General features: G+C 47.2%; 1 protein-coding gene across 9 annotated transcripts in view; it reads left to right on the top strand.

The window, feature by feature from the left end:
- Positions 1 to 25385, top strand: part of LOC122799480 (N-lysine methyltransferase KMT5A-like) — an 882477-nt gene that overhangs the window by 544813 nt on the left and 312279 nt on the right. The gene's annotated exons all lie outside the window — the stretch shown is intronic.

Here is a 25385-nt window from a genome sequence, read left to right as displayed (position 1 = left end):
AACTTACTCGCTACTGCTGAACTGAAATACTTGTCATGGAAGACTGCTTTTGTTGGCCATTACTTCTGCAAGAAGGGTTTCTGAGTTACAGGCCCTTATGGCGGTTGAGCCTTTTGATTTTTCATAAGGATAGGGTATCATTTAATCCTTCCTTTATGCCTAAGGTGGTTTCTAGTGTGGCTTTAAACCAAACTATTCATTTGCCTACTTTCTATGCAGATCCCCAAAATAAAGGGGAAAAGATTTTGCACACTTTAGATGTACACAGGCAATTGCGTTATTATTTAAGCAGGACTAAGGATTTTAGGCAGTCTCAGCAGTTGTTTGTTTCTTTTGCTTAGGGCAAGCCTGTGTCAAAACAAACTATTTCTAGGTGGATTGGGTTCTGCATTGCATTTTGTTATTCCCATCATGGCAAGGAGATTCCAGCTGGGATTAGGCCTCATTCCACTAGGGCTACTGCCACTTCAACAGCATTTCTAAGGGGTGGCAACTAAGGATATTTACCTTCCTCTCTACTCTAAGTCTAGGGCTGGTTTTGCCACAGCTATTTTGCATGGCATGTTATCAGCTCCTGCTTCCTTATGATTTGCCAGCCTCCCTTACCTCTGCTTTGGGATTCGGACTGCAGCAATGAGGAATGAAGAACATAGTACAGTTTTGTACCTACCATAAATGTAGATGTTCGAGGATCCACATTGGATTATATTCTGGTACCTTTGTATATATTGTATATATTTTTGGTGCAGGTATGTTTGGTGTGTTTTGGTTTTGGCCTTGTCTTTTTAGGGTCTTCTGACATCTGGGGAATAGTTAGGACTGCAGCAATGTGGATCCTTGAACATCTACATTTATGGTAGGTACAAAACTGTACTTTACGCCTTAGTTTCCCCTCTGGGACAGTCACACAGAGACACACTTTTCCCCACAGAGACTCCCGTTTGCTTACCCCCCTGTCTGTAAAGTTTCTCCAGAAGGTAGAACACTGCAGAGTGACTATGATCCTACTAGCACCTTTCTGGGCTCATCAGGTGTGGTTCCCTTCCATTGGCATCTCTTGAAGTAACCTTCGGTACTGGATCACATTCCAGATCTCATTTCTCATACAACAGGTCTGGATCCCCCAATCTTCAGTCCCTCAAGTTAACCACTTGGTTTCTCTAGTTCCATTGATGGTGAGAAATAAGCTTTCCCAGGTCGTATTTCTCATCTTGTTTTCTTCTCAAGAGTTTTCAACTGGAAAAGTGTATTCCACTAAGTGGAGATGATCTTCGTGTTTCACTGTTTGTCATCACATTTGGGTTATCTGCTTGCAGTATCCCTTAGTCAGCCTGATTAACAAAGTCTTGGGTCCTGCGTCAGTTGCTGTCCCTTCTTCCGTGACGTCAGGTTGTCAGGGGTATAAAACATGCAGCCGACGCCATTACATCAGTCTTTCTTGCCATGCGGTGCCCGAAGCAGAAGCAGTTCAAGTGCCGGTTGGCCGACTCCTGAAATTTTCGTTTTCGAGTTTCAGAACCGAAGTCTTCAACTAAAAGCTAAGTACCCCGTTGGGGAAACTTTTTCTTGCTCTAAACCGATGTCAGTAAAAGTAAATAATTGCATTACTTGTGGAAAGCAAATACCTCAAAGATTTTCATTCATACTGTATTCCTTGCCTAGGCCCTGACCACGACGTACCTCAGTCGGTTTTGTGCCTTATTTAAACCATGAACTGTCAGTCTGTATATTTACGCTTCTAAATATGTTGTTGCTTGGTTCAATTATCCCGATATGTCTTTGGTAAGCCATCTGACTACCGACATTCCGAAAAAACGCAGAGAGACAGGCCGTCTAGGTCCAAAGCTGCCGACGACGCTTCTAAGCCAGTCGCCATTTCGCCAGTACTCAGTGAGGCGCTTTCGCAGCCCCTGATACCCGCTTCTTCAGATTCGCAGGAGTCTATTGAGACCCATTCAGAGGTCCAGTATGCCGCGAGATGCTTAAACTGTGGAACATGCGGATGTCTTTACCTTGGATGGGTCTGGAGCCACTGTGCAGGCACCGGCTTCTGAGGGTGTATTAACGGACGCCATCTTCTTCTTCAAGGCCTAAAACACGAACCATGCCTAGAAAACTGACGCCCAGACCACATGGCCAGGCCTCTATGCCTAAAAAACAAATAAGAATGGCTGAAGACCTCATTACTTTAATCGGGGGAAGCCAACCTTCCCCCTGTAAGAGACCTAGGACTGTTTGCTTATGATACATCTGATCAGGATTCTGAATTTCTGTTTCCTCTGACCAGGATTTACTCTTATCTGCCTGTGAGGATTCTGATGCTGAGAGCTCTATTCCCTCTGCACCCTCCCCCCCCCAGAGTATTTTTCTTTTGGTGAAACCGTGCATACCCTCAGGGAGCATTTTCGTTGGGAAAGTCAGGATTTCTCTTATTCTAGAAAGAGGCTTAGGGATTTCTTACTCTTGCCCCAGCACAGGCCTTTAGCCATACCTCCTGTAATAGACATTGTTGATGCCTTTTTGGAATCTAGTTTGGCCCCTGACTCTCTTCCTCCTGCTCCCAGAAAAACCTGATGGATAATACAGGGTCCCTGACTCTAATAGATTCTTTCTTAAAAATCCTACTGCAGATCCTGAGACCATTTCACAGGGACCCAAGGGCATTAAAGCTACTACTGCCAAAAACCCTACCTCTTCTGATAAGAGACTCCAGGGTGCTGGATAGATGGGGTAAGAAGGTATACACTTTTGCAACTTTGGTCATTAGGGCCTTAAACTGCCAGTTTCATATGTTGAAGTATCAGCAGCATATTATTGTATTAAACAGAAAATTATATTGATTCCTAATTGTGCTGAAAATAAGGATTTACAGGATTTACTGCATTCAGCTGAACAAGTTGGAAAACATTGCAATGTGATTTTGATTCACTATAGGCATCTTGCAGGGCTGCTATAACTGGGTCTGTACTTAGAAGGCATGCTTGGCTTAAGGGGCAATCCTTGCCATATCATGTTAAAGTGAAATTACTGGATGCTCCCTTAAACCAGGACCGCCTGTTTGGCAACAAGGCAGAAGAAGTTCTTAAAAAGATGGAGGAAAAAGCTAAATCTATGCAAACTGTTAAAGATTTTATACAAGTACAACCTCCAAGGTTTAGTAGGCATTGGCCTTCCAAGAATTGGTCCTTTCCTGCCTCTTCCAGACCTCAGTCCAAACCCAGATCCAGCAGAGCTCCCAGGCTTTAGCCCCAGGGTACGTACAGGAATAAGCAGTGGAGGGCCTCCACCTCCAAATCTGGGGGTAGTAAAACTCCCCCTTATCGTAAATTGTCTCAATGACTTCTTTTTAAAACTGTCAAGCACTTCTCAACTGACTGCCCCTTTGGGGGGAAAAGATTGCTCTTCATGCAAAGAACTGGGGGCTCATTACCTAGGACAAATGGGTTTTAAATAGTGTCCCAGAGAGAGATTTCACTTCCACACGTTACCAACACCAAGCGGGTGGCCAGATCTACCCCCAAGTCAGTGGTCAGAGGCCCAAAAGCAAGTACTTTCTCTCAAGCATGGGGGCTATTCATTTGGTAAAGGAAAAGGGGCAAGGTTTCTACTCAAGACTTTTCCTGGTACCCAGAAAAGACCATTCATGGCGTCCTATCCTGGACCGGTCTGCTCTAAACACCTTTTTGGTGATTCGAAAATTCAAGATGCTGACTCTTCACCAGTTGCTCCCTATGCTAGGGAAAGACGTCTGCACATCCCAATCAGGCAATCTTGCAGAAGATACTTTCGCTTCAAAGCAGGCTACACGCACTGTCAGTTCTCTGCACTGCCTTTTGGCTTCTCTACTGCACCCAGGGTATTCACAAAGTGCCTAGTTCCGGTTGTTGCATTTTGCAGGCAAAGAAATATCCAAATATACCCATACCTGGACGATTGTCTTAATTCAGGCAGAAAGCCAGGACGTACTTTTATCTGGCATTTGTACAAAGGGTGCTAACTTGTCTGGGGTACAACATAAACGAAAAGAAATCACACCTGGTGCCTTGTCAACAAATTATATTCCTGGGAGCAAGCTTGAATACAACTTCCCAGATGGCTTTCCTTACGCCAGAGAAACAAATTCATGTGACAACCTACTTCAAACAAGTGGCCACAAAAACCCCACTATCTGCAAGGCAAATTCTACAAGCCTTGGGGTTCATGGCCTCCTGCATTCTTCTAATTCCATATGTAAGACTGCATATGAGGAAACTACAGTAGTATCTAAAAAGCCTATGGTGTCAACATTCTCAGGATCTAGAAGCAGTGATTCCTATTATACCTTGCCTACGCCTAGAGTTCCTTTGGTGGGCAGAGGCCTGCCACCAAAACAAGGGATTACCATTCACACTACCCCCTGCTGCCCAAACCCTAACAGACGCATCAGACTATGCAAGGGGGGCTCACCTGGCAGGGAAGTGCCTTCAGGGCAAATGGAACCCAAGTCAAATGCACCTGCATATCAGTCAAAAAGAAATGTTAGCTGTACAGAATGCTCTGACAGCCTTAAAGGACCACAGTCTTCCAGGACAATTAATGGTAAAGATGGACAACACCACTGTTATGTGGTATGTAACAAGCTGGGGGGGGTACACATTCTTACCCCCTCTGCAGACCAGCCATTGGATTGTGGAACACAGCCCTGAGCTACCAAGTGCATTTACAAGTTCAATTCCTGCCATGAAAACCAAGTACACTGGCAGATGAACTAAGCAGAAACCTCATGGACCCACATGAGTGGAAACTGTAACCAAGGATTTTCAACATGTTGACAAGCAAATGGGGGAGCCCAGATATAGACCCATTTGCCTCCCCCCCAGAACTATTAATTGGACAAATTTTGCACAAGGACTCCCCGCAAACAAGCTTGGAAGGTGATGCTCTGTCCTTCACCTGGAAAAACCTATCAGTTTATGCCTTTCCTTCTCTGCCTCTGCTCTCCAAAGTACTACTAAAGATCACACAAGACAAACCAAAAATGATTTTGATTGCACCAGACTGGCCACGCCAACACTGGTGTACCCCCTCTTGCGCAGTGTCACTGTTGGCCCCATGGCACCTGCCTCAGACTCCTACCCTGTCATCTCAGCAGGAGAACCGGGTTCTGCACCCCCAGCTTCAAACACTGAACCTAGCAGCCTGGCTAATTACCTAATCTCTCCTTTGCCATTCCTCAGTAAACCAGTGATGGATATTTTAGAGGCAAGGAGGCCTATTACTAGAAAATCTTATGCTGAAAAATGATAAAGATTCTGTGCCTGGAACCAATCTCAAGGGATGAGCACAGCAGTGCCCAATTTACCACAGATTTTACAATACTTAACTGAGATGCTTCACAAGGGCCTGTCCTTCTCCTCCATCAAAATTCACACCTCAGCCATTTCAGCTCATTGTAACACAGAACCTCCCCTTTTCTCTCATCCACTGCTCAAGTAGATTTTCATCGTGCTACCCTGCTGCAGTCATCACACTTGGGTTATCCTGCCGTCAGGCGGTCCCGCAGTTGGCCTGAGTTCCAAAATCTTGGTCCGGCGTCTGTTGCTATTGCTTCTTCCCTGACGTCTGCATGCTAGGGGTATATGAGGCATCCAACGCCATTTTCTTCAGTCTTTCTTGCCGCGTGGTGCCCAAAGCAGAAGCAGTTCACAAGTGCCTGTTTGCCGACACCTGAGATTTCCGAATCAAATTTTAGTCCGAAGTCTTCAATAAAGCTAAGTACCCCATTGGGGAACCTTTTCTTTGCCTCAGTCCGATGTCAGAAAAAGTTAACAATTGCATTTCTTGTAGGAAGCAAATACCTCATAAGGACTTGCATTCTTATTGTATTCCTTGCCTAGGCCCAGACCACGACGTCACAGGTTGTCAGTTATGTGCTAGGTTTAATAAATGAACTATCAAATGCCGTTTTGACTTCGCACAACATTACTTTGGTAGGAAATTTAATTATATCATGCCGTCGGAGCAGCCGACGACCGGCATGCATAAAAAAACGCAAGGATAAGGACAGGCAGCCTAGGAACAAGCCAGACTCCGAGGCCTCTGCTGGGCCTGTTGCCGGTTCTCCGGTTTTCAGTGAGGCGCCTACGCGTTTGGCTTTCTCCACCCATTTTAAATGAATTTTGCTATGCCCTTTTTCAAGGTTAGTATACTGTGCATTTGTCTAACAGTGACACAGAAGTGATACCCGGGGTAAACCTGCGATCTCCCATCCACTCATCAAGATTCCTCTTAAAGAGAGGCAATGAGGGACTCTGCCTAACCTGTACTGGGATTTTATTCCAGAGTGAATGGAGCCTCTGGGTTATGAATCTGTCCCTCCAGCATGTCCTATTTATTTCAGTGCTGAGGGTCAAGTCTCTTGAGCGCGTAGCTCGATGGGACTTGGATTTTCTGAGGTGCAGCATGTCCATTAATTCCGGGTTGGACATGGCTTTATACGTCAGGCACAGATCGCCTCTGAGCAGGCTCATGGACGTGAGAGCCATTCAACAGGTACCTACACAGGAGCAAGGACAAGGATTTTACTAGACTCTTTCTAGTCACAAGAAAAGACAAAGCGTGGAGACCCATTCCGGATCTTTCAATTCTGAACACCTATCTACAAGTACCAAAATTCAAGATGCTAACACTACAGCAGCTTCTTCCCATGCTGGGCAAGAATGCTTGGCTAGTAACGTTGGACCTCGAGGCATATGCATGTCCCTATCAGACAAAATTGCAGAAGATACCTCCGCTTCATTGCAGGTTCAACCCATTACCAGTACTTTGCACTGCCCTTTGGCTTATCTACTGTGCCCAGGGTCTTCACAAAATGCGTGGCACCAGTAATTGCATACTGCAGACAAAGAGGAATTCAAATATACCCATACCTGGACGACTGCCTTATTCAAGCAGAAAGCAAGGACATTCTTTTAAAGCATCTGGCATTTGTCAGACACCTTCTAAGTTGCCTAGGGTACAAAGTAAACGAAAAGAAAACTAGTGCCCTCACAAAACATAATATTCCTGGGTGCCAACTTGAATACAATGGCCCAGATGGCTTATCTCATGCCAAACGAGCAACAACAGCTGACTCAATACTTCAAAATAATGGCAACAAAGACCCAACTCCCTGCAAGAAAATTTCTGCAGGCCTTGGGATTCATGGCATCTTGCATACTACTAATACCATTTGCAAAACTGCATATGAGGAAATTACAATGGTACCTGAAAAGTGTATGGACTCAGCACAGCCACAGCTTGGAAACAATACCACTCATTCCCTGCCTTCAACAGAAGTTTCTATGGTGGGCACAGGCATGTCACCTCAACAAGGGTCAGCCTTTCACCTTAACAGATGCATCGGACTGTGCCTGGGGAGCACACATGGCAGGACAGTGCATTCAGAGCAAATGGACTACAGATCAAATGCATCTGCATATCAATCAAAAGAAATGCTAGCAGTACAGAATGCTCTAACAGCTTTCAAGGACCTCTTACACCCAGGACAACTAATAATAAAGATGGACAATACCACAGTAATGTGGTACATAAACAAGCAAGGGGGCACACATTCGTACCCTCTATGCAGGCAAGCAATGACCTTGTGTAACACAGCACTGTCTTACCAATTTCAATTACAAGCACAATTCCTGCCAGGAAAGAAAAACACATTGGCAGACAACCTAAGCAGAAACATCATGGATCCCCACGAGTGGAAACTAGATCCACAAGTATTTGCAATGATAACTCAAAAATGGGATCGCCCAGACATCTGTTTGCCAACCCCCAAAACTACCAACTTCAGAAATTTTGCACAAGGACATTCCATCCACAAGCTTGGAAAGTGGACGCCCTCTCATTCAGTTGGAAAACATTAACAGTGTATGCCTTTCCTCCACTGCCTCTTCTAGCAAAGGTACTGCTGAAAGTCAGATTAGAGAGGCCACAAATGATACTCATTGCACCAGACTGGCCAAGCCAGCACTGGTATCCAATTCTAAGGAACATGGCCCACTGCCCACCATGGAATTTTACCACAAATTCCTCACCTGCTCACCCAGCGAGACAATCAGATTCTACACAGCCAGCTCAAGACTTTAAACCTGGCTGCATGGCTTATTACCTAAACAACCAGCCAACACATCTATCCTAAACAACCAGCCAACACCTCTATCCAAAGCTGTTATGGATGTCATTCTGTAGGCCGAGGCCCAGCACCAGGAAAACCTGTTCAGACAAATGGAAAAGATTTTGCGCCTGGAACCAGGCTAAAGGCCAAAATCCCCTTGATCCAAACATTCCTCAGATCCTACAATATTTAACTGAGATGTTGCACAAAGGACTTTCCTTTTCATCTAAGATCCACGCCGCAGCAGTTTCAGCTCATTACAACACGGATCCTCCTTTATTTTCACATCCAATCCTAAGACAGTACCTCAGTGGGGCTAAGAACATAAGACTGCCCAGGAGAGCACCAACACCTACTTGGGATCTCAACTTTGTTCTAGAAAAGCTTACACTGCCACCATTTGAACCAGCTTTTTCAGCTGATTTAAAATTTCTTTTATGGAAAACTGCCCTGCTACTAGCAATAACTTCAGCTAGAAGAGTCTCAGAGCTACAGGCACTAATGGCAGTGGAGCCTTTCCTCATTTTTCATCGACAGAATCTCTCTACGAACTAACCCTTCCTCTATGCCAAAGATGGTATCCAGTGTGGCCCTAAACCAAACCATTCGTTTGCCCACCTTTTTCCCAAATCCCCAGAATAAAGCAGAAAGACTCCTGCACTCTTTGGACATTCACAGGCAATTACGTTACTACTTGGATAAAACCAAGGCTTTCAGAAAATCTGAACAGCTCTTTGTAGCCTGTGCTGCAGGATCACAAGGAAAAGCCATCTCAAAAAAGACCATTTCAAAATGAGTAGGACATTGCATACGTTTCTGCTACACTAATCATGGGAAACCGGTACCTGCTAACATTAGGTCCCACTCCACCAGAGCTACAGCTACATCAGCAGCCTTTCTCAGGGGGGTGCCAACCAAGGATATTCTGGAAGCTGCAACTTTGAGTTCAGTACATACCTTCGCCAAACATTATCACTTACCTCTATATTCTAAGACTAGAGCTGGTTTTGCCACTGCAGTTTTGCAGGGCTTACTAGCTTCTTCTAACCCTGTTTAACTCCACCACCCATCCTTAGCTTTGGGATTCAACCCAAGTGTGATGACTGCAGCAGGGTAACACGATAAACATAGTACAGTTTTGTACCTACCATAAATGTAGATGTTCAAGTCTTCACCCTGCTGCAGTCCAGGTTACCCTCCCTCCATCCCCTCTGAACCATTCTATCATATACAAGCTCTGTGGTGTATTTGCTTGTGCGTGAAGGTATTTTATTTTTATATGTACTTTTTTATATAGCTATAGCCTATCTATTGGGGGCACCTGACATCTGGGGCAAGAAAAACTGAAGAAAATGGAGTCTGATGCCTCTTGTATACCCCTGGCGCGCTGACATCAGGGAAGAAGCAATAGCAACCGACGCCGGACCAAGACTTTGTAACTCAGGCCGACTACGGGACCACCTGACAGCAGGATAACCCAAGTGTGATGACTGCAGCAGGGTGAACACTCAGACATCTACATTTATGGTAGGTACAAAACTGTACTTTCCTCCAGAGGGGCCAAAAACTGATGACCACCCAGGAGAGCTCCAACTCCAGCCTGGGACCTTAATTTTGTGTTTGGGAAGCTCACTCTTCCCCCTTTCGAGCCAGCTGCTACTGCAGACTTAAAATTCCTTTTAGCAATCACTTCAGCAAGAAGGGTATCTGGATTACAGATCCTTATGGCAATGTAGCCTTTCATCATCTTTCATGCGGACAGGGGTGTCCATCAGGACCAATCACTCCTTCATGCCCAAGGTGGTATCCAGTGTGGCCCTTAATCAGTCCATTCATTTGCCAACCTTCTTTCCTAATTCACAGAACAAAGGGGAACGGATACTGCACTCATTAGATGTGCACAGACAACTTAGATTTTATTTGGACAGGACTAAACCTCAAAGGAAATCTGAATAACTCCTGGTGGCATTTGCTGCAGGGGCAGAGGGGAAGGCTGTTTCAAAGCAAACCATTTCCAGATGGATAGGCCATTGCATTCATTTCTGCTACGAGCACCATGGAAAACCTATCCCACAGGGGATCATACCCCACTCAACCAGGGCTGCATCTACCTCACAGAACCTTTCTCAGAGGTGTCCCTACCCAGGGGACATCCTAGAAGCTGCTACATGGAGTTCTGTACATAGTTTCACCAAGCATTACCATCTGCCAATTTTCTCTAGATCCAGAGCTGGTTTTGCCACTGCAGTCTTGCAGGGCCGTATAGCTGGTCCTAATGCTGTCTAAATTCTTCCTCCCATCCTTAGCTTTGGGAATCTACCCAAATGTGATGACTGCAACAGTGAAACACGAAGAACATAGTACAGTTGTGTACACTTACCATAATTGTAGATGTTCGAGTGTATTCACTGTTGCAGTCCTGGTTACCCTCCCTCCAGCCCTCTTACCTTTTTTGGCTATATCTCTACTCACCTTTACTATGCTCAAAAGCTTTTTGGTGTATTTGCTTTTTTGTTGGAGGTATGACCTTGTATATTTATAGATTTTATGGCTTCCCATTAAGGGGGCACCTGACATATGGGGCAAGAAAAACTGATGTAATGGCGTCGACTGCATGTTTTATACCCCTGACGACTTGACGTAACGGAAGGACAGCAATCAACGCAGGACCCAAGACTTTGTTAATCTGGCTGACTGAGGGCTACTGCAAGCAGGTAACCCAAATGTAATGACTGCAACAGTGAATACACTCTAACCTCTACATTTATGGTAAGTGTACACAACTGTACTTTTTGCAGTGTGGGCAGAATCCCAAGGGCTGTATCCCTTTTCTTCTCCTTTAGAATCTGTTTTAGATTTTCTTGCTGAGTTGTTTTTGGTCAGGTTTTAGTTTTTCCTGCTATTTAAGGTGCATTTTGCACCCGTTTCTAATTTTCACATTGTCAAGGATAATATTCCTCTGTCTGCTCTCAAAATATCAAAGGCTTTTTTCAAAGGTACCTTTTTGCTGTGTCCCCCAGTTCGGGATCTGGTTTCTCCCTGAAATATGTAGTTTTGCAGGTCTTTGTAGGCCCTTCTTTTGAACCCTTAGCAATGTCAGACTTGAGGTTTTTATTTTTGGTGGATGTTACTTCAGTAAGGTGGTTTTCAGAGTTATCAACTCTTGACTGTTCTTATTTTAGTGTTCCACAAATACGGGTTTCCGTCTGTATGAATCCATCTTTTTTTGCCTAAAGTGGCTTTAGAGAATAACTGTTCCATTCCATTGGATGGTGTCTAATCAGTTGCATCAAATAACCCACAGGTTGAACTAGGTGGAAACTAACAACATGGATCTATCCTTATGTTAACTACATAACTTTTGATCTGAAGTAGGCAGACTTCATTCGTCTGTAACCTGTGGGTATCGGATCCGACCTCGGATCCGAGCCGGCAATTCAAAAGCTTAGGCTCCGAGCTCCTAGCTCCTCCCTCTTACCCATAATCCCCATGCCAAGCCCTGACTGACCTCAGATTTCGTTTGCCGCTTTTCAAGTAGCTACGGAATTCCAGAGCTCCTGGCGTTGGTGAAGATAAGAAATAGTTTTTTGACTAAAAAAGTTTTAAAAATCTTTATTTTCTTTCTTGATTTAGTTAGTGTTGAGTGTGTTTAGGCTTTCCTCTCTCTTTTATTTAAATTTATCGGGTTTTGCGTAGTTTGTGTGTGTTGTGTGTTAGGCCTTAGGGTTACTATGTCTGAAGCCCATAAGGCTGTGTTCTCGAAATGTACCGAGTGTGGCCATAAGCTATCCCCAGCAGATGGCCACACTCGTCGTCATCTTGGGGGTTGAACACCTGTCATCTGGTTGTACCATTTGTGCAGGGTTCAACCCCCGGGCTTTGAGGGAACGGAGGTCGAAGTTGGTGCTGGCGGGTCTTTTACCTCCAGATACCGCCGCCTCTGCCCTTCCACTCAGCAACCTGTTGCTGTGAGTTCTCCCCTCGGCTGGGACTCAACCTCCCTCTAAGTTGCCGGAGGGGAAGGATTCCTCTAAGGAAAGACAGAAGGAGAGGCACAGGGAGAAGCACCACAAGAGAAGAGCCGAAACTTCCAGTTCGGCTCCTCCATCTAAGCGGGCCTCCCCTGTGCCTTCTAGCTTTCCTCCTCCTCGGCTCCACTCCCCTCGGTTCTCTCCTGGACCCGAGGAGGAGGAGGCTAGCCCTTCCAGGAGGTCCCCGAGGCGGCTCTCTAGGTCCGCTTCGGTGGCCTCCTCTAGATCAACTTTTTCTATGAGTGAAGCTGATATGGACCGGATGATGAGGAAATTCATCCAGGCCCAAATGCAAATGGGAGTGCTCCTAGCCCCCCCCATCCGGGAGGGGCTTCGACCCCTTTTTTCGCCCCTTTGGCTCCTTCTCCGACCCATACCATGGGTTCGGAGCTGTCGGCGCCGTGCAGATTTGGATCCGGGGGTGGGTCGGATCCGATGGGTCGGCGCACCTCGGATCCGTCCCATCCCTTGAGTGCTTGGTGCCGGACCTGACCTCGGAGCCGAGGGCCGAGCCTCGGATCCGAGGGAGCTGGTGTGTCTTCGGCTCCGTCCAGGTCGGAGCACACCGGTCTCTCGGATCCGACGGTTTTGGCTCCGACTCCGATCCGTGCGTCGGATCCGAGTGGGGGTCGGCTCTCGGGGCTTAGAGAAGCTGGCTCCCCCTCGGCTTTCGACGTAGTGGAAAGGGCACTGTCGAGGACATCCGGACCCCTGGTCCCTGCCACGGCTCCATCCCGCACTCCATTGCAGTTGGGCCAGGCCCCCACCAGCCGGTCCCAGGGACAGCCCGCCTCGATGTCCCAAGTGGTTCCCTTGGAACATCCAACTGCTGAAGAGTACTCCTCGGACAGCCCCCCCGATGAAGTACCTCGGAAGCGTAAGTGCAAGAGGAGGCACATGGACTCCCCTGAGTCTGTCACTGAAGACACAGACTTGGATGAAGGGGAAGGCTCCCTTAGGTCACCCTCTGAGGACGTCTCATTTGGAGACATAATGGAGATGTTAAGGATCAGGGGTGGTCTGCCCCAAGGCTTCTTCGGACGAGTCTGTGTTCTTGGAGGCATTCGAGGCGGGCCCTTCTACCTCTTGGGTGTCCCCTCCTGCTGACCCCTGGTGGATCTTATTTCCATCAGGCGTGGAAGGATCCGGACACCATTGAGCCTATCCTAAACGCCGGACCGCATTCTTTCCTCCGTCGGACCGCATCCACTGGAGTAAGGGTCCCCCAGTAGATGCCATGATGATGGCTGCAGCCACGAAGAGGGAATTGGCCCAGGAGAGTTCCTCCGTGCATCCTCCGGGCAAGGAGTCCCGTTCGATGGATCGCATTGGGAAGCGAGTTTTTAGTTCAGCAACCTTCTCCTTGAGAGCGCTGAACTACATGGCACATGTCATTAGGATGCAGCGGGATCTGATTAAAGAATACGCTGCATCTCCCCGAGTCCATCTCGGTGAGGATAAACAGGTTTACTCCACCCGAATGGCCACTCTCAGATCAGTTTCCAATACATCTATGCGGCTACTGTCTCATGCTACTGAGGGAGCCGCTAGAGCCAGCGGAGCAGGCCTAGTCATGAGGCGACAGGCCTGGCTCCGCCATTGTGATTTTGCAGAGCCCTTCAAGGCGACCTTCGCGAATGCCCCCTTCGATGGTTCTGCCTTGTTTGGCAAGACTGTTCGCGAGACATTAGTCCAGAGCGAAAAGGACGGGAAGACGCTGTCTGCCATCGGAGTCCGCTTCTCAGCTCCCCAGAGGTCCTTCTCTAAGAACCAAAAGGGACAGAAGAAGATGTGGTTCCGGAAGTCGCAGCAGTCCCAGCCTGCTCCGGATAACCAGTCCTTCCGTGGCAGAGGAGGACGGGGAGGTCGTCGTGCTAGAGGCAGGGGGGCTCCTGGCAACTTTGGGTCCAGAGAACCTTTCTCTGAGAGACCCACGCAGCAGCCCTGAAGGGTTGCCCGGCTGTCCGTCTCTGGAGGCAGTCGGGGGGCGGTTTTCGATGCACCTGACTTCTTGGGAGTCCATAACAACAGACAGTTGGGTGCTTAGAGTCATATCCAGAGGATATTCTATTCCCCTATTCAAGGTTCCCAAATCTCGCAGCCTCCCAGATGTTCCACCCGACCAAAGGGAGGCGGCAGCTATCGAAATCGAGCAGCTGCTAGAAAAAGAGCCATCCAGCGCGTCCCCCCAGATCAAACCGGATTAGGGTTTTACTCCAGGTTCTTTTTGGTGCCAAAGAAGACGGGGGACTTAAGACCAATCTTAGACCTTTCCCAGTTGAACCTGTCAGTAACCAAGCAAAAGTTCCGGATGGTCACCCTGCAATCTATACTTCCCCTCTTGAGGGAGAACGACTGGATGTGCTCCATAGACCTCAAGGATGCGTACTACCACATTCGGATGGACAGACGATCCAGGAGGTTTCTTCGCTTCCGGCTGGGAGCCAGTCATTATCAGTTCAGGGTCCTCCCCTTTGGTCTCACCTCAGCCCTGAGGGTGTTTACCAAGGTGCTAGCGGTGGTAGCGGCCCACCTGAGGCTCCAGGGATTACAGGTCTTTCCGTACCTGGACGACTGGCTCCTGACGGCATCATCAAGGCATCTTCTGTGCTCAGCCAGGGATTACTTTCTTCAACTAGCACCAAGGCTGGGCATCACGATCAACTGGGAGAAATCTTTTCTGAACCCCACTCAAGTTATAGATTTCATAGGAGGAAGACTAGACACCAGATCAATGCGAGCCTTCCTCACCCCAGACCGTATTGCCAGCCTGAAGTGTCATGTGACAGCGATCCTGCAACCATCTCCAACTGCAGCTTCGGTCCTGAGGGCCCTAGGTTCTATGGCGGCAGCTATTCCGCTTCTCATTCATGCCCGTTTACGCATGCGGGTTCTTCAATGGACCCTTCAAGTTCAGTGGTGCCCTCTTTGTTCTTCTCTAAACGCTCCGATTGCGGTCAGCAGGCGTGCAGGGACTCCCTTCTTTGGTGGCTTCTTTCTCCGAGCCCCTGGCAGGAGACCTTTTTGCGCTGCATTTCCCGAGCCACAGTGACCACGGACGCTTCTTGCCTCGGGTGGGGGCATTCTGCGGGAAAGATTGTCCAAGGCACGTGGAATCCCACAGAGACGTCATTGCATATAAATGTCCTGGAAATGAGGGCGGTGCTCCTAGCGTTGCAAGCACTTCACCACGTTCTTCCTTCAGGGACTATTGCGATTCAGACAGACAACATGTCGGTAGTCTGGTATATCAACAAACAGGGAGGAACCAGGTCTTACCCCTTTGTCGAGAGGCCATGAGAGTCTGGGAATGGGCAATTTCCACCAAACGCTTTCTGGTAGCAACGCACATTCCGGGAAAGTCCAACATCCTTGCGGACAAGCTCAGTCGCACCATCCTTTCTCCACACGAGTGGTCTCTCAATCCTCAAGTAGCGAAGAAGATTTTTGCCGTTTGGGGCAACCCTGTTGCGATCTTTTGCCTCTCCCTCAAATGCCAAATCGACAATTTCTTCGCTCTGCTTCCCACCAGGGAGTTCGAGAGATGCTCTGGTGCATGCTTGGCCTCCCAGTCTCCTTTATGCCTACCCTCCACTTCCTCTGATGCAGAGGCTTCTGCAGAAAGCCAACAGTTTGGGGAGCAGAATGATTCTCATTGCCCCATTCTGGCCTCGACAACCTTGGTTCCCCTTCGTATGGTCTCACAAAATCAATCCACCATGGATTCTGGATCCAATTTTGGATCTCATCTCTCACCCTCTGGGAATGTCAGTTCCCAATCTGCGGACCCTGAAGTTGACAGCTTGGCTGCTCCAGTTCCATCCTTAATTAGGACTCGGTATCTCATCACCGGTCAAGGCCATTTTAGTGGCAGCTCATAAACCTTCCACCAGGCAGGTTTATCGGAGTAAATGGAAGAGATTCTCTATATGGGCAGGACAGAGAACTTTGGATCCTTTCTCGGCACCTATGTCAGCGGTGCTGGATTTTCTAACAGACCTCTTTCATCAAGGGGCTAGTTCTTCCACGATTAAGGTACAATTGGCAGCTATCTCGCATTATCACATTGGTCATGACACAGCTCCCTTATGACGCAAGATTATGCAAAACATTTCTCAAAGGAGGTTTTTTGTTAAGGCCTCCAGTCAAGGAGGTTGTACCGCCTTGGGACTTGTCTTTAGTCCTGCAGGCCCTTACTGCTCCTCCCTTCGAGCCTGCAGCTTCTTCTGATTTAAAGTACCTTTCCTGGAAGACTGCCTTCCTGGTAGTTATCACTTCAGCCAGAAGAGTGTCTGAGCTTCAGGCTCTGTGTGTCAAACCGCCTTACCTTTCTTTCTTCCCTGATAGGGTGTGCCTCAGGACCAATCCATCTTTTCTTCCGAAGGTCTCTTCTGAATCCAATATTAACCAGTCAATCAATTTACCTGTGTTTTTTCCCAAGTACTCAAACAAAGGAGAATACAAATTGCATTCCTTGGATGTTCATAGACAATTACGTTTTTATATTAACAGAACAGCTGGCCACAGGAAATCAGATCAGCTGTTCGTCTCCTTTGCTAAATTTGCTCTGGGTAAAGCAGTATCTAAAGTCACACTATCTAAATGGATTGCTAATTGTATTCTGCAGGCATATGACACTTCAGGCAGACCTGTTCCTCAGAGGGTTACGGCTCATTCTACTAGGGCAGTTTCCATGTCAGCCGCCTTTAAGTCCCGTGTATCATTGGATGATATCTGCGCGGCAGCTACTTGGGCCTCGCCTCATACTTTTATTTCTCATTACAAGGTGGATGTTGTTTCTAGAGGAAGAGCATCCTTTGGCTCAGCGGTGCTCCGGAACATCCTTCCATGACGGTCGCCCAAGATTCAGGTAGCTAGGGACTCTGTCCCACAGGTTGCAGACGAATGAAGTCTGCCTACTTCAGATTTAGAAGTTATGTACTCACCATAACGTTCCATCTGAGTAGGTGACTTCATTCGGATGCAACCATCCTCCCCTCCATCCCCCTGACCTTTTTAGAGCGAGTATTTATGCTGTTTTTGTGTACTGTTGTCAGTATTTTGAGGCAAACTCAATCTGAGGTCAGTCAGGGCTTGGCAGGGGATTATGGGTAAGAGGGAGGAGCTAGGAGCTCGGAGCCTAAGCTTTTGAATTGCCGGCTCGGATCCGAGGTCGGATCCGATACCCACAGGTTGCATCCGAATGAAGTCACCTACTCAGATGGAACGTTATGCTGAGTACATAACTTCTAATTTTTGTTGGTGCCATGTGGAACTAGTTACTGAATCTGCTAATGTCCCTAAACTGACACTCCTTGATATCTACTGATGTCCGTACTAGATATTTGAGGCAAGGTGGGTAACAAGTTAAAATGCACCAGAGCTTGCAGTTAAGTGGACTGTTGAGAAACTAGCGTGTAAAGCAGAGTACCTGCCTACATCTTGCGGATGTCAGGAGTGCAGAGTCAGCCTTGGTGTTGAAGCTTCTGCTGCACTGTGTCATATGCAGTATGTTTTATTACTAAGGTTCATAGTATTTTATGCCCAGGGTTGCGCTTTTTCCTTGTCATTACTTTGTTCATGGCAGTTTATCGCTGACGCTTTCAAGTACCTTCTGTTTGATTCACGCACCTGTAACTTTGCTCTTTTGGGTAATGATTCTGCTTTCACTGTACAGAAAGCATGCACATCATAATCTTTTTTTCTGGCTGTGCAGTACTTTATGGTACTTGAAGTACAAGGCACTCATAGTATGCAGTCTGGTGCGGTATCCTGCCATGTCTGTATTGTAGTTATGTGGAAGTAGTTTTGTTGTGCGTTTGTTCTTTATATTATGCATATCACTTTTTTTTGTTTTTAGTTTTGTGACTTTTTGATAGAGCTTTACATCCTTGTCCTCAGCCCAGTTGGGTAGGCTGGTAAACTAAAATTCTCCTGTACAGGAAACATTTTCTTTAATTCATAACCTGTTGTCCGGATAATGACATTTTTTAGCTACATGCATGCTGCTCTGAAGTGCTGGGAGGTATATGCATATTTTCTTGAAGTAGTTAATATGACAATGTTATTCTGACTCTATAACAGTTTCCTTTCCTATATGGTCTGCTCATACAAAAAGGCATCTGTTTGGGCATGGCTGCAGTTTCCGGTATAGGCAAATATCTGAAGGGGAATTAAAAGTAATGGAGTATTGTGTGAGATGGCCAGCAAACAGTGTGCTTTATCTGATATGATGCCAGGCGTAGAGGTGAGCATTAAGTAGATTTGTCCTTTTATGTTGCTGTCTGGCAATTGCTCAGCAAAGCAGCTGCAACTGACTGGTTGCGTGTGAGGTATTTTGACTTTTAAAGAAAGTTTTATTGAGAAGAAACTGAAAGCTTCTTTAATCTTTGCAAAGGAGTATTGCACTTTCCTTGAGCGGTTAGTACTTTGCTCTATTGCTCTATCCTTAAGTAGCCTGAGTAGGGGCTACCATCCTGATTGTCTTCAGGCCAAGTTTTTCCCCTCTGTCCCACAGAAGTTTTAACCTTTCTTTTCCTTGAATATCCTTTCAGCATTTGCTCAGAGCTGCATTGCTTTAAATGTATGCTTTCTCTGAAAAGCTATTAAGACAGTGTCCACTATATTTTTAGCCAAACCTTTTGATTTATGTGGGTTGCAAGTTCCTGTTAAGCTTTGTATACCACTTAGTTTTAACTAGTAATGAAGGTAATTCTTGGCATTATGTAGTTTGCATACCATTGACCGTTTCTTGCCCCCCCCCCCCCCCCCCTTTGTCTTGTTGCAATCTTTCTCTGTAGAAACAAAATATTTAGTCACTGATTTGAAGTCTCAGCTTTCTGGGTTTTTCTGGCTAACTTGAACAAAAAGGGTGTCCTTTAAAATTTCCAGTAGTGTTTTTCTTCTCGCATGCTATGTTCAAAATGGGACTGCATTTCTGAGTTTGTATTTGGGTTTTCTGCACTGTATTGGAATATTAACTGGATCTTGGACAATAGGTTCAGGTGGTTAAAGCAAAGTACAGAAGCGTCATTTGTGTGACAAAAGTATTGATTGAAAAGGTTGATCCTTATTTGTTGCCTCCATTATGACATTCTCGAATGCAGTACCACAGTGATTCAAGGAATTGGTACTGACAGGTGCCCAAATAACATTTATCTGCAGCAAGAGCTGAAACCAAGGCTGAGTTTGCTTGTAGCTTTACCACCTGCACCATTTAAATAATTCCTCAAATTGCTGCACTTGTAGGGAACTCCTCTCTTTTCTTACATTTGTGTGCCTTGATGTCCTATTCCCAGGTTGCACTATTCTGCGTATGGGTTTACCTTTCAGTCTCGCCTATGTACGGCCAGTATCCAAAAGCTTTCAGCTCCTCTGTGGTGCATCAGACGTGGATGAGAGTTCATGGGCCATAAAGGTGACGTCGGCACGCACCAGCCCTGAAAACTTTTCAGCTGCCTGTTGTATGCCAGATGTTGTTGTTACAACTGACTTATTCATTTATTCAGATAAATACCTCGTTGGGACCTTCAGTCCTGATTAATATTGCTAGTTAATGTCATCCAGAAAGGGTAAGTGCTGGTGTGGATGCCAGATCCCTCAAAAGGACACCCACGACAAGTGCCTTTTCTGTTTAGGAAAATCTCAACCATAAGGCCTGCCCAATCTGCCAGGCATTCGTTCTGAAAACTTTGCATAGTCGCTTGCATGCATTAAACCTATACCTCAAGAACCAGCATCTGAAACTGCTTACACTTAGGATGGAGGGCTCTTCCAGTGCCCCCACAGAACTGCTAAAAAAGGCTAGGACCTTACAGACTTCGACTACTTCTGAGCCTCTTCTGGCCTACTCCCAACCTGTGGCTGACATAGGCCTGGTTACAGAGTTGGGTTCCAGATCTGCCACTTCGGAGGTCGTGAGCACCTCTAAGGATGCCGCACCATCCACAGGCAAGAGCACGTCCACAGAGACTATTCTGACGTTGCTAGCTTGGGGGGGTCAGCATTTTTCTGTGGAGTCAGTCTTCCAGTCCCTTGCAGTTGCTGGTTTCCAGACAGACATCCACTGCCCCTCTTAAGGGAAAACAGAAAACAACCCCCCTTACAGAAACCATGCCTGATTGGCAGACATTCAACCAGAGTCTCTTCAGTGCCTTCATGGCACTGAGGCCTACACCAGCTATTACTGCCTCCTCCTCTCCTGAGCCCTAGGCCTCTGCCTACAGATCCAGCACCCAGGGAAGAGGAGGGCCTTTCAGATTCCTCTGAGGAATCCTTCCTCCAACTCCCAACTCTCTCTACCCTTGGGGTACGGATTCCCCAAGGAAGAGTCACTGGATCTTGACTCCAGTTGAAGATCTTACTTCAGTGAGACAATTAGTAGGATGAAGGAACACTTTGAATGGAATTCCTCAGAAATGTCTGACATACAAAGGAAGCATTACGACCCCATTCAAATGGAAACCCCTAGCCCATCTGCTGTTCCTCCCATCCTGCCTGCCTCTATGCTTTTTCTTCTGCATCTCTGAACCCTAACTCTCAGCCTCCTGCCCCACGTAGACTTGGCGGGCTTTACAAACTACCTGACGCTGCTAAGGATCTGATTGTGTCCACCGGCTGTCCCAGCCACTATATCTGTTGCCCACTGACAAAGCCACTAAACTGTTGCCTGCTACCACCATTCTCCCAACTGAGAAAGACAGCAAAACAATGGAAAGATTAGGATAAAAGATTTGTACTTCTGCTACCTTGGCTTTCAGAGCCACAAACTATCAGACCCACATGGCCAAGTACACCTCGTCTGTCGTAGTCTGGCACTAAACATTTGGCAGACATTCCTGACTCCCTTGCCAAAGCATCACTGTCCTCTCCCCTAGCTCTCTCATCCTAGGTCATCAGACACTCCAAGTGTAGCTATGATGCTGCTGAATCTTCTGCCAGGTCAGCAGCATCTGCCTTGCACAGATACTCCTAGCTTCGCCTACAACCCCTGCTAGATGACTTCAGAGCCAAGCTCACTGATGCTCCCCTGGACATTGCTGCACTTTTCAGCTTTAAGTTTGCAGACCTCTTTAAATCTCTGCAACAGAAAGGAAGAGAGGTGCAGGGCCTTACTGGTCTCACAAATCCCCAAGTTTCACAGAAACTACCCTTCCAAAACAGTTCATTAGGAAGCACTCCCAACACTTTCCTCCTTCAAGGCCTCATAAGTCCACCAGAAAACAACCTACTCCACCTAGAGTAACTCCTACCTCCAGCTAGAGGACTCCCTTTCAAGACAGGTCAGGTTTCATTTGACTACCTTCCAGTCTTGCCTCCCCCCTCCTTCTGTACCTCTGTCCACCTGCCTCTGTCTCCCTCTCTGGGCTTCTCACCTCAGGTAAGTGGGCCCTTTCCATCCTCCACATCCTGGCTCTCCCTTCCCACATGGCGAGGCATTCCTCTACCTCCTACGTGGCAGTTGCAGCTCTTACAACCAGTACTGCAGATGCTGTTGGATCAGGGCACTATAGAGGCGGTCTCCTCCTCTGCAGAAGGAAGATGCTTCTATTCAAGGCTCTTCCTGGTCCCAAGGAAGGATGGACCATGGAGACCCTTCCTAGATCTCTCCTACTTCAGTCTCTTCCTAAAAGTACCTACCTTCAAAATGCTGACCCTTTTCCCTTTGATTATCCCACAGGGATTCCTGGCTACATTAGACATAAAAGATGGTTATCTCCACATCCCAGTCAGGCCCTCCCACAGGAAATATTTAAGATTCTTGGTGGGCTGTTCTCACTTGGCATTTTTCTGCCTTAACCTTTGGACTTTCCACCACACCCAGAGTCTTTACCAAATGCTTGGCAGCTTACTGCAGGACAAAGGGAATACAGATATTTTCCTACCTGGATGCCCTACTAATCCAGGCTGCTAGCCATGAAATGCTGCAAGGGCACAGCCACTTTGTGGTGACCCTACTACAATCCCTGGGATTTCAGATAAGTCTGCCAAAGTCCCATCTTCAGCCAACACAGGACATTGTGTTCCTTGGATGCAGAATCTGCTGAGATCTCATGGAGGCATACCTACCCTCTCCAAAGATGAGCATCTTGACAGAACATCTCCTTCTGGTACTTCACTCTACGGAGTTGACTCCAAGGCAGTACCTCAAGCTGCTGGGCTACATGGCAGCCACAATACCCATGCTTCCTTTAGCAAAGCTACACATGAGGATTCTGCAGTGGTACCTCCACTCAATCTGGAAGCATCACAACCAGCCTCTGGAGCACAATGTGCCCCTTCTACCCTGCCTGAAAAAGAAAATACTGTGGTGGTTGGATCAGGTACAATGCAACCCAGGCCTCCCACTCCAACCATCACAACCCACTCAAGTCAAGCACACAGACGCCTCAGACCTGGGATGTGGAGCCACCCTTGGACACAAGTACAGGGCCTGTGGTCAATTCACCTCAAATCAGAACTTATCAGTGCCAGAGAGATGAGGGCAATCCTTCTAGCCCTCCAGGCATTTCAGCCTTTCATTCAACAGGGGACACTTCTAACATACACAGACAATACAACCGTATTGTGGTATATCAACAAGCAGGGAAGGGACCACATCCTACCTGCTCTGCAGGCTAGCCCTTTTTGTATGGGAATTGGCTACCTCACAGGGAATCTCCCTGCAGGTGACTTACATTCCCTCCCTCCACAACAAACAGGCAGGTAATTTAAGCAGAACCAGCACAAACGACCACAAATGGATGCTGCACAGAGACGTCTTCTTGGATTTTGTCCACAGGTGGGGGTATATTTCAAATAGACCTGTTTGCCTCCACCATCAACAGGCAACTTCCTGGCTTTTGCACCAGGACACCCGAACCACAGACACTGGCAACAGATGCCTTCTCAATTTCTTGGAAGGGGAAATATCTATATACATTCCTCCCCTTCCCACTCATTTAGAAGGTCCTGCAAAAAATTCAGCGGGACAACCCAAAAATCTTGTTGGTGGCTCCCTACTGGCCCAGACAGCACTGGTTCCCCTTACTTCTATATTTGTCCAAGGGCAATCGCAAGTTACCCCCCCCCCCCCGAGTGGACCTCCTCACAACACAAAGTGGTCACTAATCCATCCACAGTGGCAGGTGCTGCACCTTAATCTGTGGCTGATAGGATTCTGATCCCATTTAGACACCTTTACAATGAGGATGTGCTCAGTGTCCTGCAGGAGGCCAGGAAACCTAATACTAGAAAATTGTATCTCTCCAAGTGGAAAACTATTCACTGTTTGGTGTCATAAGACAGCTGGACCTGCTTCTCAGTGAACCCACTCTAGTGCTGTCTTATTTGTGTGAGCTACTGCAGTCTGGACTGGCTTAATCATCCATCAAAGCCCATCTGTCTGCTATCTCTGCTTGCCTGCCTTTGGATCTCCTGTTAGCATCCAAACTCCCTTGCAAACTCTTCCTCAAGGGGGTACTGCATCTTAGGCCCCCAGAAAAGACATCCCCCTGCCTTGGGACCTCATCTACGTGATAGAGAAGCTTGTGTTACCTCCCTTTGAGCCAGCAAACAAAGCCTCATTAAAGCACTGTACTTGGAAAACTGTTCTTTTAGTGGCCCTACCCTCAACCAGAGGGAGTGTGTTTGAACAAGCCCTTATGGCTATTCCTCCCTTCCTAGTTTTCCACAAAGACATGGTTACCCTTTGGACAAATCTGTCCTTCATGCCCAAGGTAGTCAATGACCTGCCCCTTAACCAGGCCATACAATTGACCGCTTTTTCCCCAAACCCACAAGGAGATAGTGCTACATTCCCTGGATGTTCACAGGCAAATTAAATTTTACCTGCACAACACCAAGTCTATCAGACAGACTGACCAACTCTTTGTATCCTTTCCGCCCAGAGGTCTGGGGAAGACGGTGACCAAGCAGACTATTTCTACTTGGATCTCCAAAGCCATTACCGTCTGCTACCAGTTCCATGACAAGTCCCTGCAGTCTACAGTTAAAGCTCATTCCAGAAGAGCAATGGCATCTTCAGGAGCCTTATTCAAGGGTTTGGATACCTCCTCTATCCTGGTAGCCGCTACGTGGCCCTTGGTCCATACCTTCACCAAGCACTACAAGCTTGACCTCGTCTGCATATCCAGGGCAGGGTTCGCCAGGGCTATCCTTCATGGATTCCTGGAGTCTGCCTTTAGACCACCACCCCAACCACAGTGAGCTTTAGCACTCACCCATATGCAAAATACTGCAACATGGGAATAGGACATAGAAAAGTTGTGTAAAATGTTACCATAATCAGGGCGGCCATGGTGGTACAGCGGTTAACGTTGTTGCCTCACAGCAAGAGGTGCTCTGGTTCGATTCTCTGCTGGGGTGCCTTTTGTGCGGAGTCTGCATGTCCTCCCTGTGGTTGCATGGGTTTCCTCCGGGTGCTCCGGTTTCCTCCCACATCCCAAAGACATGCAGTAGGTGGCTTGGACACACTAAATTGGCCCTAGGTGTGAGTGTGTGCATGTGTGCGCCTTCTCTGGAAGGTTGGGTGCCAGGCTGGCACCTCGACACCGTAAAACTCCACTGCCAGTCATGAGCGGATAGATGATCCGCTGTGGCGACCCCTAACCGGGAAAAGCCGAAAGAAGAATCATCATAGATGTCCTTTTCCATGTTGCAGTATTCTTTCCCACCTTCCTTCCCCTCTTGTCAGCTAAGAACTTCCCTTTCTGGATGGCAATAACATGGCATTACCCTTACAGGACTGGCTATGACTGGGGCTGCTGTTCTGAGGGCTGGTGCATGCCATCACCTTTATGGCCCATGAACTCTCATCCACTTCTGACGCACCAGAGAGGGACTGAAAGCTTTTGGATACTGGCCATACATACGCGAGACTGTAGGGTAAACCCATATCCAGAATACTGCAACATGGGGAAGAGCAGGACATCTATGGTTATGGTAAGATTTTACATAACTCTTTCCTATGACAGTGATTAGCCATCTGCTTTTCAATTAGACATTCTTCTCCCTCTGAAGTATGATGCTTTGTGCAAATGTCTGCCCTTTAAGAAGCATGTATTGGCATGACTTGAGTAGTAATGGATGTGACTTTGGCAACTGTTTTAGTGGCTGTTTATAAATGCAAGAGTTGTCTAGGAAGCATGCACTAAACAGTTTGTGTCTGGTACTGGTAGGAGTGGGGAGACTAGAAGACAAGGTTA

Source organism: Protopterus annectens, chromosome 4.part0, assembly GCF_019279795.1.
Source record: "Protopterus annectens isolate FY-2018-M chromosome 4.part0, PAN1.0, whole genome shotgun sequence".
Lineage (NCBI taxonomy): Eukaryota > Metazoa > Chordata > Ceratodontiformes > Protopteridae > Protopterus > Protopterus annectens.
This window is presented reverse-complemented; position numbering and strand designations above follow the sequence as displayed.